The sequence below is a fragment of the Megalobrama amblycephala genome, linkage group LG17 (genome assembly GCF_018812025.1).
Source record: "Megalobrama amblycephala isolate DHTTF-2021 linkage group LG17, ASM1881202v1, whole genome shotgun sequence".
In the NCBI taxonomy this organism is placed as follows: domain Eukaryota; kingdom Metazoa; phylum Chordata; class Actinopteri; order Cypriniformes; family Xenocyprididae; genus Megalobrama; species Megalobrama amblycephala.
The window spans coordinates 13,347,952-13,364,611 of NC_063060.1; the positions used below are offsets into that span (position 1 = coordinate 13,347,952).

At 40.1% G+C, this 16,660-nt stretch overlaps 1 protein-coding gene across 1 annotated transcript in view; it reads left to right on the forward strand.

Moving 5' to 3' along the window:
• Positions 1-16,660, forward strand: part of LOC125251122 (coiled-coil domain-containing protein 148-like) — a 209,778-nt gene that overhangs the window by 182,626 nt on the left and 10,492 nt on the right. The window lies entirely within an intron of this gene.

Below are 16,660 nucleotides of genomic sequence, written 5' to 3' on the forward strand. Positions count from 1 at the left end.
CAGTGTTCCAGACGCTACTGTAAGTTGCTGTGTGAATGGGACATTTTGAGACACCTGTAAGCAAATATGGTTGTCAATCCCAAAAACTGACAGTGTGAATGTGACCTGTGTGTGGCACTTCTGGTTTGGGGAAGTTACACTGAAAAAGACTGAAACAAATAATTTCAATCATAAGGTTGCACTCAGGGGCGTAGCCATCATTTCAGAAGTGAGGGGGACAGAAATGTCAGATGTAGTACTGATTTTTATCTGGCCTTTGTCTAATTGACAGATTTTATAAAATATACAGTACCTGTCAAATGTTTGGAATTGGAAACATTACAATTGTTTAATGATTTTGAAAGACTGTTTTTACTGTATTTTTGATTAAATAAATGCAGCCTTGGTGAGCAGAAGAAACTTCTTTTCAAAGAAACTTCTTTTTAAACATTTAAAATTAGCACTGCATTATTCATAGACTTTATTGTCAATAAATACCTTGAGCACGGTGTCCATTTTAGGACATTCTCACACCTCAGTCATACAACAAAAAGGCGTCATGCCTCAGACTAAAAGGCTTCAATCATCGGACAAAACAGCATCATGCATCAGACTGAGAGGCTTCAGGTCTCAGGAAAAACAATGTCAGGTGTCAGGTCTCGTACAATTAGGCATCGGACAAAACAGCCTCAGACTAAAAGGCATCAGACTAAAAGGCATCAGTTTTTTTGGGCTATGTTTTTGTATAACTTTCTATTGGCTTTTATCCCATCATAATGCAATCCTACAGTTATCTTTTTCTTTCTCCCCCCTTTTTATATTTATCTGTAACTATTAAAAAAAAATTGATGTAAGGTGTGTGTGTGCATGCATGTTATGTAGAATCTATCTACTGATGGTATTCATGTAGGCTATTTATCCCTTAGCAATGTTCTTTATGTTTTTGTTATGATTATATGGTTATGGTTATGAGATATATATATATATATATATATATATATATATATATATATATATATATATATAAGAAGGTGAAGGTGAAGGTGTAAGCTGTAGGCTATATGATTCTTACAGCTTTAATTAACTCCCTGAGGTCTGAAAACACGCCGGCGCGTTTTGCAGGATTTTTTTCACATTGCAGCAAAACAGACTTAAAATACTCTGTAATTTCCTGTCATAGAGACATAAGTAATATATCAATTGAAACTATAGAATGTCTTCTTTTATTTGTGTACACTCAGAGTAAAAACACAATGCTGTGCTTTTTGTAAAATAAAGAAAACTAACATGATGCGTGATCTCTCCTCTCCCTCTGAACGAAGTCCAATCTGATAGTTCTCAGAAAATGAACTGTAACTTATGAATACTAATGACAAAAAAAATGACACTTATGTCTAAAGAAACGTTGAAATGTCAGGTTTTAAATCGTTTAAGTCAAATCGAAAACAAACATTCTGTGTTTATGTAATCTGTATGAAAAGAGAGCCATGTCAGAAGTCCGTGATTCAGCTCATTATCCGCTAATTCGGCCATGCCCACGGAGGGAGCGCTATTCAGAGGCAATACTTGTATGCATTGTCTCAATCGTGCATTTAGGCCGCATTTACACTGCATGTCTTAATGCACGGATCCGATCTTTTGACCATATCCGATTTTTTTGGACGACGTGCTTACATTTCTTTTAAAAGTGACCTGTATCGGATGTCTCCTTTTTACATGGCACTGCGAAACGTACCAAAAATAGCCTATATGACATCACAAATCAATTTCAATGGTACATTGATGTTAATTTATTGACATGAATTCATATAGAAACCCTTTAATAGTTACATCCCTACATAAAAATAATAAAAAAATTTCATGACAGTATGACAGTATATTCACAGCTTCATGGGCTCGAATCCGCCATCCTATACTATTTTTTTTTTTTGTCATTAAAACCAATGCATTCATCAGTGATTGTATATCAAGGGCAGTTGCAAGTTTGTGTGCTTTTTATTTTGTGGTTTCAATGGAACGAATAGTTAGAGTCTCCACAACGGGACTGAAGCGCACGTCTGTGCACGAGCCGTCATCACTGACAACAGCGGCAACGAGCACTCAGTGTGATTTCAAGAGCAACACATTTCAATGTCATATCGCCTTTTATTTAACGCAAACAAATGAAATGAATAATCTGACAGTCAACTAGAGATGCTTCGTTTGTTATAGGTATGTCTGTACCGCGAAATGTAAAAAACCCTCACTTTTCAATGACGCAGGAGTCGCATTTACAGGGGAATATCCGATCTGTCCGCTTACACTGCAGGCACAAACGCACGTATCCGATTCATATCTGATTTATAACCACATATGAATGAGGCCTGAAACCGATCTGTGAAAATCGGAATCCATGCGCTTTTTTCCTACTTACACGGTCGTGACTCATATCCGATCTGTGCCACATGGGAGGAAAAAATCGGAATTGGGTCACTTGAACCGTGTAGTGTAAATGGAGCCTTATTGTCTTGAAAAGTGTTTATTTGGATGTTAAAGCCATGGTTAGCGATCTCTAGAAGACATGCCGTTAGTTCCTGGTTCCTTTTCTTCTTTATATGAATTTGTGGCCTAAAGGTGTACAGAGCGCGCTCCGGCTGCAAGTATGAATTGAAAACACAGTATCCAGCGTTCATAGTGATGTCAATAAATATTGAATAAATATTACTCCTCAGTATAGAAAATTGCCATAAATATATAAGAATCCATCAATATTTCTCCAAATGTGCATGCTTTTAAGTTAAAAGCCTATATGAAATGCCATAGAGGTAACATAATTGTTCAGACACTTTGCATCACAGAAATACATTATATTTTAAAGAATATAATAGAATACCATTATTTTAAATTGTAATAATATTTCACAGTACTGCTGTTTATGATGAGCTGAGACATTATTACAGAGGGTTTTTTTCACAGCCTACCTGACTGAAAGGCCTCATTAATATGCAAGTCATTTCAGATCATTATTATGCGATTCTTTTGTCTTCTCAGGTGTAAATGACCCATTATTCATGATGATTCACGCCTCCACGTATACTGTGTTTCTTGACAAAAAGTGTCTTACAAAAACTAAATCAATATATTGTTTTATATGAAGGAGTAGGCAGCATAATTTTTACATAATTCTGAAGCAAAAACTCTAGTCTACAACGTCCAATACCTAGAAGTCTTGTGAACAAAGATTTAATATACTTTTTTTGGCCTTATTTCAGTGACTTAAGTTTTTAGTTTTTTCAATAACCACGCATAAACATTATTCCTTCAAAAATACAAACATGTACATACATTTTCCTCACATATTATGGTAGCCTAGTTTGTGCTGAATACAGTGTGATGACACTTTTGTCATTTATATGTTTATGAACAACTGAAAAAAGCACAAATGTCAGGGCATGTCAAAACTTCTCCAAGCCCCAAATCAGCCTCAGACTCCAGAGGGTTAAATATTACACTGGTTAGGTTCTATACAGAGAAGAACATGGCGATTTTTTTTTTTTTTTTGGTCAGCACTCTGCAGAAAAATAGCAGTTATCTTAATTAAAATGTAATCGACAGTAGGTGGCGCTGGAACAGCAGAAATAAAGCCGTTTCCCTGGTAACCTCTGTACACAAAGCAGCTGTGGTTATAAAAACGCAGTCTAATAGTTCTAAAGATTTTTTTTACTTCCCTTATGAAAATGAATCATAGTTTTACTACAAATAAAACAAAAAACATGGTTATTGTAGTTAACCATGGTAACCACAAATAGTTTATGGTAGGATTTGTAGTAAAACTATTGTTATACAAATAATATCAATCTAACAAAAAAAATCATAGTTACCACACTTTTACTATAATAAAACCATGGTTAATTTTCATAAGTGTTCATGATAGTTTACAATGCAAACGATGTATTATTTAGCTAACTTTTTATACATACAAATAAAACTAGCGAATAATACAAATTACAAAATAATTCAGTATGTTTTATACATCTTAGTGTAACATTTAACAGTTAGAACATGTTGTTCTAACATGTTGTAACAGTTGCGTACATGTGACGTCACTTTGAGGTGGGGCAATTTGCTTCCTTAAGTCCTTTTTGCCTGATGCTTTTATGTCTGATGCGTTTTTTTCTGAGGCAGTTTTGTCCGAGTTCGTTTCTTCTGATGCCTTTTTGTCTGAGTCCGCTTCATCTGATGTCTTTTAGTCTGAGGCTGTTTTGTCCGATGCCTAATTGTACAATTGAGACCTGAGACCTGACACCTGACATTGTTTTTCCTGAGACCTGAAGCCTTTTAGTTTGAGGCGCGTTGCCGTTTTGTTCGATGATTGAAGCCTTTTAGTCTGAGGGATGACCCCTTTTGTTGTATGACTGAGGTGTGAGAATGTCCTAAAATGGACACCGTACTCGAGATGGCTTGAAAAGCACACATAAACCATAACTTGTTGCAATAGTGTTTTTTTTTTTTTTCTTCTTCTTTCGTTTCATCAGTCAAAGCGTTGCTGCTTTTTATTCAGCTTGGAACGTCATAAGTTATAAATTGTACAAATCCTTTTTGGACTTTCTGTGAGAGAGCACCCTCCGACTTCGAGTATGAATGAAACACATACATTACACGAGAGTGTTGGCGCTCCATAATGTTCAGATCACCTCGTTTTAGATAAGAATAAAACGACAGGTCATGCATAGACTATCTTGTCTCTTTGAATTATATCTAGATTTATTCACATTGGCTTCTACATGAACACACTTGCCCGTGTAATGAACGTAGGCCAGTAAGAGCTGTGCATGTAAACTTCACTCCCCTGGCCTCAAGAGGCGCTCTAGTGTGAAGGAACCGTAACGGTAAACACATTTACATGCCCACGGTTTGCATCCTGCTCAGAGCTGGTTGAGTAATTGTGTCTCTGTTAGGACTCCAAGCTATTCCACTGGCTCAAAAACTTTTAATAGGTACTCTCTTTAGCACCTGATTACAAAATCATGTTGATAAATGCTATTTGAACTATGTTAAAATGACTGTTAATGTCTGTATTAGTTAGCTTATGTACTAGCATAACGAAAAAAATTTAATGTTCAATTATTCACTTAAAAGATGAGTTCACTTTGAAATGAAAATTACCCCAAGCTTTACTCACCACCAAGCCATCCTAGGTGTATATGACTTTCTTCTTACTTATGAACACAATCGGAGATATATTAATAAATATCCTGATGCATCCGAGCTTTAAAAAGGTATGAGCTGAAGAAAGTGCCTCCATCCACATCCATCCATCATAAACATACTCCACATGACTCTGGGGGGTTAATAAAGGCTTTCTGAAGCGAAGCGTTGCATTTGTCTTAAAAAAAAAAATTCATATTTAACAAGTTATGAAGTAAAATATCTAGCTTCTGTATTCAGCTTACGGAAAAAGCGGAACTGGTGTCGCGTCAGTTAAGCTTTTTCCCTAAATTGAATAAGGAAGGCATAGGACGTAGTGTAAGCTTTTTGAACTGTGAGAGTTTTACACTTTCTTCGTATGTTAAATACGGAAGGTGGTCTGACGGAAGCTAGATATTTTACTTAATAACTTGTATATGTGGATAAAAATATGGATATTTTTTTTACACAAATGCATCGCTTTGCTTCAGAAGGCCTTTATTAACCCCCCGGATCCGTGTGGAGTATGTTAAAGATGGATGGATGTGGATGGAGGCACTTTCTTCAGCTCATACATATTGATCCTGCTCACTGCCATTATAATGCTCGGATGTGTCAGAATATTTATTAATATATTTCTGATTGTGTACATCAGAACTAGGATGGCTTGATGGTGAGTAAAGATTGGGGTAATTTTCAATTGAAAGTGAACTTATCCTTTAATACGCTATTATAATTATTATTAATAATTAATTAATTGTTTATCAAGTGAAACAAATTACATTCAAGTTGTTTTATTATGCACTATATAGTAAGCTATACATATTTTAAGAAATATTGTTCGTTTGTGCTTAGTAACATTTATATAGCGCTTTTTAGCGCTTTTGTCAAAGCAGCTTTACAGTGATAACAGGAAACATCTCAGGTTACGTATGTAACCATGGTTTCCTGAGAACAGGGGACTAGACTCTGTGTTTGAAACGCTATGGGGAACAGCACACGTGAACCGATGTCTGAAAGCCAAGAATCAAACCACTCCAATACCATTGGCCGGCGACAGCCTATGACGTCATCATAGCACGACCCGGAAGTATATAAGGAGAGCCTAGAGAACCAGTCAGTATCTTATCGTCTTGAGGGACTGTTTAGCAGGCAGCACCGTAGCATGGCAGGGCAACGCAGAGTCTCGTTCCCTGTTCTCAGGGAACCGTGGTTACATACGTAACCTGAGACGTTTCCCTTTCGAAAGGGAACTCGCTCTGCATTTGAAATGCTATGGGGAATGATATACCCACACCGCCATGCTTAAGGAGAGTGCATGCCAAGATATAAACGTCAAGCAGTTTCGAAAGAAACACCAGATAGCAACTCACCCTCGGGTCAACACAAAGGCTGTCAGTGACAGCATTCCCTACGGCCAACAGCCCAAGCTGAGCCTCAAAGAGGCCTTCCGTAGAAAGCCTACCAAGGCTGCTCCAGGCCTCTGGGACCAAATCTTCAGAGGAAAGAAGGTCCCTTTGAGGGAATGTGGCCAGAGAACCGAAAGGAACCCCAGCCAGTCACTAGAAGGGGGAAAGAAATCACCCCAATGCCACCAGGGAGGCCTACCTGGTCTGACGAAAGACAAATTTAGTTTTGGCCAACCCTGTCTGAATACAGATTCTCAAAAACACATTCTTCAGAGAAGACAGCAAGTAAGAGCAGCTGCTGAAGGGGCTGTAAGCAACTCAAACCCATGCGTAGAGACCACATGACTAAAGTACAGTAGATAAGACTGTGAGTGCCCACATAACAGTCCATCCAACACCATCCAGCGAGCAGTGCACTTGGTAAAAGAACCTTTTAATTTAAAAGCAAGAGGAGTACAACATATGCCATCATGAACTAAGGAAGGCTAAACCTAGGGCCTACTCTTAATTAGAGATGGGTGTGGCCAATGGCAATGTACGGTAACCACACAGAACTGTGCCAGCATGTAATATGAAAGAAGGCCCAGCAGGGCCTTCAACTTCAATAACACGTGGTGTCAGCTAGTGGACATGACCCAACCAGCCAGCAAGCTATATACTCAGTAAAAACAGCTTAACCCCCTGGAGAAGTTTTGACATGCCCTGACATTTGTGCTTTTTTCAGTTGTTCATAAACATATTAATGACAAAAGTGTCATTACACTGTATTCAGCACAAACTAGGCTACAATAATATGTGATGAACATGTATGTACATGTTTGTGTTTTTGAAGGAATAACGTTTATGCATGGTTATTGAAAAAACATAAGTCACTGAAATAAGGCCAAAAAAATATATATTAAATCTGTGTTCACATGACTTCTGGATATTGGAGGTTGTAGACTAGAGTTTTTGCTTCAAAATGATGTAAAATTATCCTGCCTACTCATTCATATAAAACAATAGAGAGATTTACATATTCTAAGACATTCTTTGTCAAGAAACACTGTATGTGTGGAGGCGTGAATCATCATGAATAATGCTGTGATTCACACCTGAGAAAACAAAAGATTTGCATAATGAGCCACATAATGAGCTCTTTCAGTCAGGTAGGCTGTGAAAAAAACCCTCTGTGATCATGCTGATAAGAGGATTAATGTCCACTCTTGACAAAAAAAACAGGATTTTTGTGATCTCATGCATGCATGTATTATTGCACATCATGTGAAGAAAATTCTGTATAGGCCTATGTTAAATTACAGTACCAGTCAAAAGATTGGACACATTTTTTAAAAAGAAGTCTTAAGTCTCTAACCAAATAATGCTTTTTTATTTTAATATACTTTCAAATATAATGTATTTCTGTGATGCAAAGCGTCTGAACATTCCTACCTCTATGGCATTTCATGTAGGCTAATATATTTATTTTATATATCCTAAATGTTAATGTGCAGTTGACAAACTATACATCATTAAAAACATCTAAGACTCAAGCTTCACATTTTGACTCTTAAAATCTTATATTGACCGTAATTTCTTAATATGCTTAAAAGCATGCACATTTGGAGAAATATTGATGGATTCTCATATGTTTATGTCAGTTTTCTATACAGAGGAGTAATATTTATTCAATATTTATTGTCATCACTGTGAGCACTGGATACTGTGTTTTCAATTCATACTTGCAGCCGGAGGGTGTTCTGTGCACCTTTAGTCCACAAATATCTCAGTAAAAGAAGAGGCATATCATGTGACATTCCAGGAACTAACAGAGGCTTCCAGAGATCGCTATAACATGCAGATAAACAATTTTCAAGATAATAAATATACGATTGATATGATGTATATATGTATTGCCTCAGAATTTGCGTCTGAATAGCGGGCGTCTGACATGTGTCTCTTTTCATACAGATTACATAAACAGAGAATTTTTGTTTTCGATTTGACTTACGTGATTTAAAACCTGACATTTCAACGTTTCTTTAGACATAAGTCTAATTTTTTGTGATTAGTATTCACTAAGTTACAGTTTATTTTCTGAGAACTATCAGATTGGACTTCGTTCAGAGGGAGACAAGAGATCACACATCATGTTAGTTTTCTTTATTTTACAAAAAGCACAACATTTAGTTTTTACTCTGTGTACACAAATAAAAGAAGATATTCAACAGATTAAAATGGTGTATAACTCTTAATTGTATGTGCAACATTGACTAGTATTTTGAGTCTCTTTCACACTGGTAAGAAAAAAACCGAGGTGGTATCGCCGGTGATACCTCCGACTCCAGAGTGTTAACTCTTAAATAAGAGAAGTATATACTCCGCCTCAGTACTCTACGAGAGGCCTAACCTAGGGCCTACTCTAAATTGAGATGGGCACAGCTGATGGAAATAATGGATCATAAAAGACCAACACAAAACTGTGCCAACATGTAATCTCAAAGGAGGCTTAGCGGGGCCTACGACTTCAGCAAAACACGTAGCACCAGCTAGTGGTCTTGAAAGGGAACAAAGCTCAAAGGGGACCAGCTCTAAACCCAACAAACAGTTGTGGGTAACTAGCTTAACATAACCTGAGCTAAGTCTACACATTCCAACAGGCAATGTACCAAAAATTATACAATCACAGGGGGTACACTGGAATGCCAACATGGTCTAAGGGAGGCCTAAGAAGGCCTACTACCTCAAACAGACATGAGCATAACCTGTGGCAGTACTAACTAAGTGAGCAAAACTCATGACCATAAACCAACAACACTTGTAAACACAAGTTGCTACACTAGAAGGGGGCTAAATTCATTAGAGCCTACAACTCCTACAATATATCGCAATATAACTGTTGTGGCAAGATCAAACTAGCAGGAGCTAACAAGAACAACCTGAGTGTGCAATCCAACAGGTGATGCACTCAGTGAAACACCACAAACCCTAATTGGGGAGTACAATAAGTCACCATGCTCCTAAATAGAGGCTAACACAAGCCTACTATTATGAGAACAGGTGCTAACCTGTGGCAGCACTAAAGTAAAGCTCATATACATGTAGGGCAAAAGCTAGAACCTAAAGCAACACAATGCTTTGTAAATACATGCTATCCTAGAAAAAGGATGTATTCTCTCACCAAACAGATTACCATAGATCTGTACTGAACCCTTGAAAAATGGCGGCTAAAAAACTAGAAACTGTAACTCAAACTTGAATGTTAATTCAAGGGGCTCAGGGGAAAGATAATTCACAGCATGATATAAGTTCTAGAGAATGGGGCCTAGCATACACTGCATAAACTTGTCTATGCAAAGACAAGGGCCTACCACCTGAGAAAACAGCACCAGGGAGGTTAATAACTGTTGTGCGCAGGCGGCGCCCCATGAGCAGCTGAGCCGGACTGAAGCCATTGCTCAAATGAGTGTTCCTGTAAGCCAGCAGCGCACTATAGGGGTCAGTTGCTTTCTTTAGCAGGTTTTTGATGGTCTGAACAGCACGCTCAGCCTCACCGTTGCTTTGCGGGTATCTTGGGCTGCTCGTTACATGCTCAAACTCATACTCAGTGGCAAAAGCTGTCATGTGAGCCCCAGTGAACTGAGGCCCGTTGTTCGTGACTAGAATCTCCGGTATGCCGTGCCTGGCGAAAATTGACTTGAGGTGCTTTACCACATCCACACTTCTTGTCTGGCTCAGCAGGGCCACCTCCACATACCTGGAAAAATAGTCAAGTAGTCTTTGTTTTTCAATGTAAACAAATCAGCCCCTAGCTTCTGCCATGGCCTATCGGGTAGCTTGGAAGGCATAAGAGGCTCAGTCACATTGGCACGTTCTTTAACGCATGCTGTGCATTTCAACACAAGCTCACCTATCTGGCTGCTTAGCCCAGGCCAGCACACGAATTGTTTGGCTCGTTCACGGCATTTAACGATTCCCTGATGCCCTTCGTGAATTTTCTCTAGCACCCTATTCCTCATAACTGAAGGGATAACTAGCCTAGTACCCCGCAATAATAGCCCATTGTGAGTGCTGAGAACAGCCCTTTCAGTCCAGTAAGGTCTTACCAACGCATCTAATCTACTGCGGTCTGGCCAGCCTTCGATGCAGTATTTCATCACTTCGGCGCATACGCTGTCTGCACTTAGCTGCTCCCGCAGTTTGGACAGGTAGGTCTCACTTGCTGGTAAGCTTGCAATTACAGAGTCCACATAAATGTTTGTTTCCTCCATCAAGCCATCTACATCAGTCTCACCATTCTTCAGTGGTGCCCGTGATAGTGTATCTGCTGTAGTGCGGCTTTTCCCTGGGACGTGCCTGATTGTGTACCTGTACCTCATGAGTCTCATCCTGATTCTAGGAGGGAGGGAATCCAGCGCTTGGCTGCCCAGCAGGCTCACAAGGGGTTTGTGGTCTGTCTCCAGCTCAAAATGTAGACCGGTGATGAAGTCGCTGAATCATTCACATGCCCAGGTCAGGGCCAGTGCTTCTTTTTCCACTTGAGCATAGCGTTGCTCAGTGCTTGTGAGCGCCCTGGACGCGTACGCCACTGGCACCCAGGTTTCCCGGCATTTCTGCAGAAGTACGCTGCCTAGCCCATACGACGAGGCATCGGCTGAGATTTTCAGTTCTTTGTTTGGGTCATAGAACTGCAGAACCGGAGTGGACGCTAGCTCTTGTTTGAGGCTGGTGAACGCCCTCTGCTGCTCAGGCCCCCAATACCACATGTTCTTCTTTGAAAGCAGGTCCCTGAGAGCTTTATCTTTTTCAGCTAGGTTGGGCACAAACTTGCCTAGTTGATTCACCATGCCCAGAAAGCTTCTGAGCTCACTGATGTTGTGCGGCGAATCCATCTCACGTACAGCACGCATCTTCTCTGGATCTGGGCTTATCCCATCTGCTAAGATGATGTATCCGAGAAATTTCACCTTGGTTTTGCTGAACTCACACTTAGCTGTGTTCAGTGTGATGCCAGCCGCCTGTGCCCTCTGCAGAACCGCATGCGCCCGTGTCGTGCTCTGCCTGTGTGGAACCCCATATAAGGACATCGTCCATGTGGCAGACGACTCCTTCTAAGCCTTCTGTCACCTCCATCACCATCCGGTTCTGAAAATGTTCAGGAGCTGAGGCAATACCGAATGGCAGGCGGTTGAAGAAGTAGTGTCCGAATGGGGTGATAAAAGTGGTGTAATGGGCACAGTCTTTTGATAATGGGATTTGCCAAAACCCCATATTGGCGTCCAGTTTTGTGAATAACTTTGCTCCAGACAGCATGCCTAGCGTCTGGTCCACAGACGGGAGGATAAACTTTTCCCTGCACACCGCTTCGTTGAGGGGAGAGAGGTCTACACAGATACGTATTTCATCCTTAGATTTCTTTGGTGCGACCACCATGCCAGAGCACCACTCTGTCGGCTGTTCGATCCGGCTGATAACTCCTAGCTGCTCCATGCGCTGGAGTTCCTGCTTTACTTTTCCCATCAAAGGCAGTGGGACACGGCGAGGCACTTTCAAGGACACTGGCTTGGCATCTGGTCTGAGCTTGATTGTGTACTGATGCTGTACTAAACCTAACCCGCCGCACAGCTTTGGATATTGTTGTTTAACAGAGTCTAAGTCGATGCTGTCTACTCTGGCTACCAGTCTGAGGCTAACTGAGGCGGGTCTACTCAGCAGAGCTGTGTTCAGGTGTTTCACAACATAAATGTCCTCTGTGGTGCATTTATCACCACATTTCAGAATTTCTCTGGCTACACCCACTACAGAGAGAGTTACACAGCCTGGCCCAAACAGTGCTTTGTTGCTTGGAGTGAGACTGTATGCAGTGCCACTGCATATCTGTCTATACACCTGCTCTGGTATGACAGACACGTCTGCCCCTGTATCAATTTTGAATCTCACATTAGCACGCCTTACTTGTATGTCTACAGTCCATGCATGATCTCCAGCATCAACAGTTCCCAGAAATATGTCATCGTCTTCAGTGACAGCACTCACACTTTTGGTAGACTTGCACACTTTACCATAATGTCCTCTCTTACCACAATTGTGGCAGTCTGCATTCTTTCCTGGGCACTGATATTTAGCGTGTGACTTACCACATTTAGGGCATGACTTATGCTCTGCTCCTGAATGTGTTTCATGTTTGTCTTTGTGCTGTTTCACTGGCTGTCTTTTATTTTTCCAAGCTAGCTGTTTTCCTTTCTTAGTGTGTACTGCATCCACTGTCGTTTTAATAGCCTGTGCAGCATCTCCTCTCAGATCTAATCAGTTGCCGTTTAATATCCTCAGCTTGTCTGACCATATTAATGGCTTTTGCCAGATCCAGCCTGCTCTCCATCTGCATTTTCTGTGAAAGCACAGTGTCTCTAATGCCAACTATGATACTGTCTCTCAACAGTTCATCGCGCAGTGCCCCATATTCGCAATCTTCCGCCAGTGCATATAAAGCAGTTATGAACGAATCTGCAGATTCGGACAGGCCCTGAGCTCGCTGATTGAATTTAGCTCTTTGGTAGATCACATTCTTCTTTGGCACGAAAAAGTTTGTGAAGTCATCTCTGACGGAGCTGTATATCAGTTTCTGTTCCGCGGTTAATGTTAGGCCTTTTAGCACATCATCTGCCTCATCCCCCATGCAATAAATAAGCGTGTTCACCTGATTAGCGTCTGACGACTTTTCCAGATCGCTAGCCACTCTGAAGCGCTCAAACCGTCTTATCCACTTTTCCCAGTCTTGTGGCTTCGAAAAGTCGAAGGATTCCGTCTGGGATCCGAAGTCGAAGGATTCCGAAGGATTTATTGAGAACGTTGCAGATGCTTTAGCAAGAAGCTGTGGAGGATCGTTCTGTTCAGCTTGCTGTCCTCGTTGTGTTTGCGACATGCTTGTTAAGTTTTTCTTGATCTTCTCCCTTAGTTTTCTTTTTTTAAACTTTCTCCCTCTTTTCATATAATGTCCGCTATCCTTTTGCTCTGTGTAGCACCACTTCTGACACCATGTCGTGTTGGGTTCTTAATATATTCAATAAAGACGCAGCAGCGCTGTTTACATGGCAAACACTCATTTATTCACTGACGAACTTCCCCGCTATCTTGTTAGGAAGGCCTCCTACTGCCCCCTAGCGCCCAGGCATATAACATTATTATTGATCACACCACAAGAATCATTAGTTATTAATTTAGTTCATTTATCTATACAGCAGCTCAGGAGAAAACAGTTATGTTATCATCCAGCTCAGTTCAGTTCACATACAATGGTGTCAATGCAGGCAGATCAAAAACATTGTTGAATATCAAGTATTCCCAACTAAGCAAGCCAAAGGCGAAAAGGAACCCAAACAAAAAAAAAGAAAAAACTTTGGGAGAAACCAGGCTCAGTTGGGGGGCCAATTCTCCTCTGGCCAACAAGAAATAGTGCATGATTATGATTCAGGCAGCATTATGGGTCATAAATCAGATTGGGATCGGAACAATCAAAATATTTATTCCAGTTCCATCTGGTTGAAGATCGGATTCATCACGGCGGTATAGAAATGGTTTTGTAGGAGATCTGCGCCACTGGCTGTCTTGTCGATGAGGCTTCACAGGGGATAGTTGACACAATCTCTGCTAACACTTCAGGGATGTATTGTGGTTGCGTCTAGGCGCAGGTCCTCCATCTGATCTGGAAACGACCCGGATCCGGCTGACTACGGTAAACTGCGGGATAAACAGAGAGACTAATATTAGTGTAGATGCCATTATCATAGCTGCCAACTCTCACGCATTCAGCGTGAGACTCACGCAATTGACCCAATTCTCACGCTCTCACGCCACACCCCCATATTCTCACGCAGACTCGTGCAGAAGTGAGGAAAAAAAATCGCGCCGCATGATCTCGCAAAGCAACGCGCAGAGAGACCAGACAGACAGTGTACAGTGAGTTTTTTGTGACAATTGTGAGGGAAATACACAATTTATTCCCATAAACCTGTAGTCTTCTGTTCTCCCTCCCATCTGCACCGTGTGAATTGTGAACGCAGGCAGGTCAGTGAGTTACAGGGCGCTCCGTGTCTCCGTCCAGTTTAGGCTAGTACTAGGCCTAATATGCTGTTATATAGTTTATATGGGTGGGACGAGATTTCTCGTCGAGGCGAAAAGTAGTCTGTGATGTTGCCATGACAGAGTGTTAGGATGATTAGGAAAGAATATGCCACCGCTACGTTTACATTGCGCTTCCACTATCGTTTTGCTTTGTATTTAAATAAAAAACATTTAATTCAGTTGGATAACGGTCGCCGCCGCTCCATATTTACAGAGTTATGCGCGATCACGAAAGTGAAAGTAAACGCGCGCGCGCGCATTCAAACACGATTTCAATACCCCGCATTTGAAAGCGGCTCCCTGATGAATACAGATATCTCTCAATATGAAAGCTATTTTAGGCTGGGCAGTGTAGTTGTAACCATCTCTTAGCTCTGTATCAAAGAAAAATTGGTCTTATTTGCACTTTGAATATTGAGAGAGTGCGATTATGGTTGCACTTATTGTAAAGTGTTACCATAAAAATGAATAACAGTTTTCTCTTAAAAGTGCCCTAGATTCAAAAATTGAATTTACCTCGGCATAGTTAAATAACAAGAGTTCAGTACATGGAAATGACATACAGTGAGTCTCAAACTCCATTGTTTCCCCCTTCTTATATAATTCTCATTTGTTTAAAAGACCTCTGAAGAACAGGCGAATCTCAACATAACACCGACTGTTACGTAACAGTCAGGATCATTAATATGTACGCCCCCAATATTTGCATATGCCAGCCCATGTTCAAGGCATTACACAAGGGCAGCCAGTATTAACGTCTGGATCTGTGCACAGCTGAATCATCAGACTAGGTAAGCAAGCAAGAACAATAGCAAAAAATGGCAGATGGAGCAATAATAACTGACATGATCCATGATATCATGATATTTTTAGTGATATTTGTAAATTGTCTTTCTAAATTTTTCGTTAGCATGTTACTAATGTACTGTTGAATGTGGTTAAAGTTACCATCATTTCTTACTGTATTCACGGAGACAAGAGCCATCGCTATTTTCATTTTTAAACACTTGCAGTCTGTATAATTCATAAACACAACTTCATTCTTTATAAATCTCTCCAACAGTGTAGCATTAGCCGTTAGCCACGGAGCACATCCTCAAACTCATTCAGAATCAAATGTAAACATCAAAATAAACACTGTACTTACGCGATTAGACATGCTGCATGACGAACACTTTGTAAAGATCCATTTTGAGGGTTATATTAGCTGTTTGAACTTTTTTATGATGTTTAAGGCAAGCGCGAGCTCTTGGGGCGTGGAGCGCGAGAATTAAAGGGCCAGTAGCCCTGAATCGGCTCATTTATAATGATGCCCCAAAATAGGCAGTTAAAAAAATTAATTAAAAAAATCTATGGGGTATTTTGAGCTGAAACTTCACAGACACATTCAGGGGACACCTTAGACTTATATTACATCTTTTAAAAAAAGGTTCTAGGGCACCTTTAATCTTATTAAGCACAAACAATAAGGTTTCATTTGTTAACATTAGTTAATGCACTGTGAACTATCATGAACTAACAATGAATGACTATTTTTATTAACTAACATAAACAAAGATTAATAAATACTGTAGCAAAGATATTGCTCATTGTTAGTTGATGTTGGTTAATACATTAATGTTAATAAATGAGATCTTATTGTAAAGTGTTAGCATTTTTATTTATACTGTTTTTATGATCAGTTTGTGGAAAGGAGTTCAGTTAGGAGGTCAAAAGTTGTAGAAGCTCATAAATCATGTACAGTAAGGTCTGAAGAGACTGAAATCATACAGAAGAGAAGTCAGTCACTTGATATTTTTTGGTAAAACCTTTTACAGTGCTTGAGTATTGTTGTCTTTTACTGCATATGATAATTCAGTCTGAGAAAGTAGAACTGAAATGACATTCATTACAAGATGATTAGTTAAAACATTTCAAATACACCTGCAGACTACTTTTTTCTAGTCATGTATTTCGCCATCTTGTCTCTTCTCGTGAACTCAATCTCGAGTCTCGTCTCGAGATAC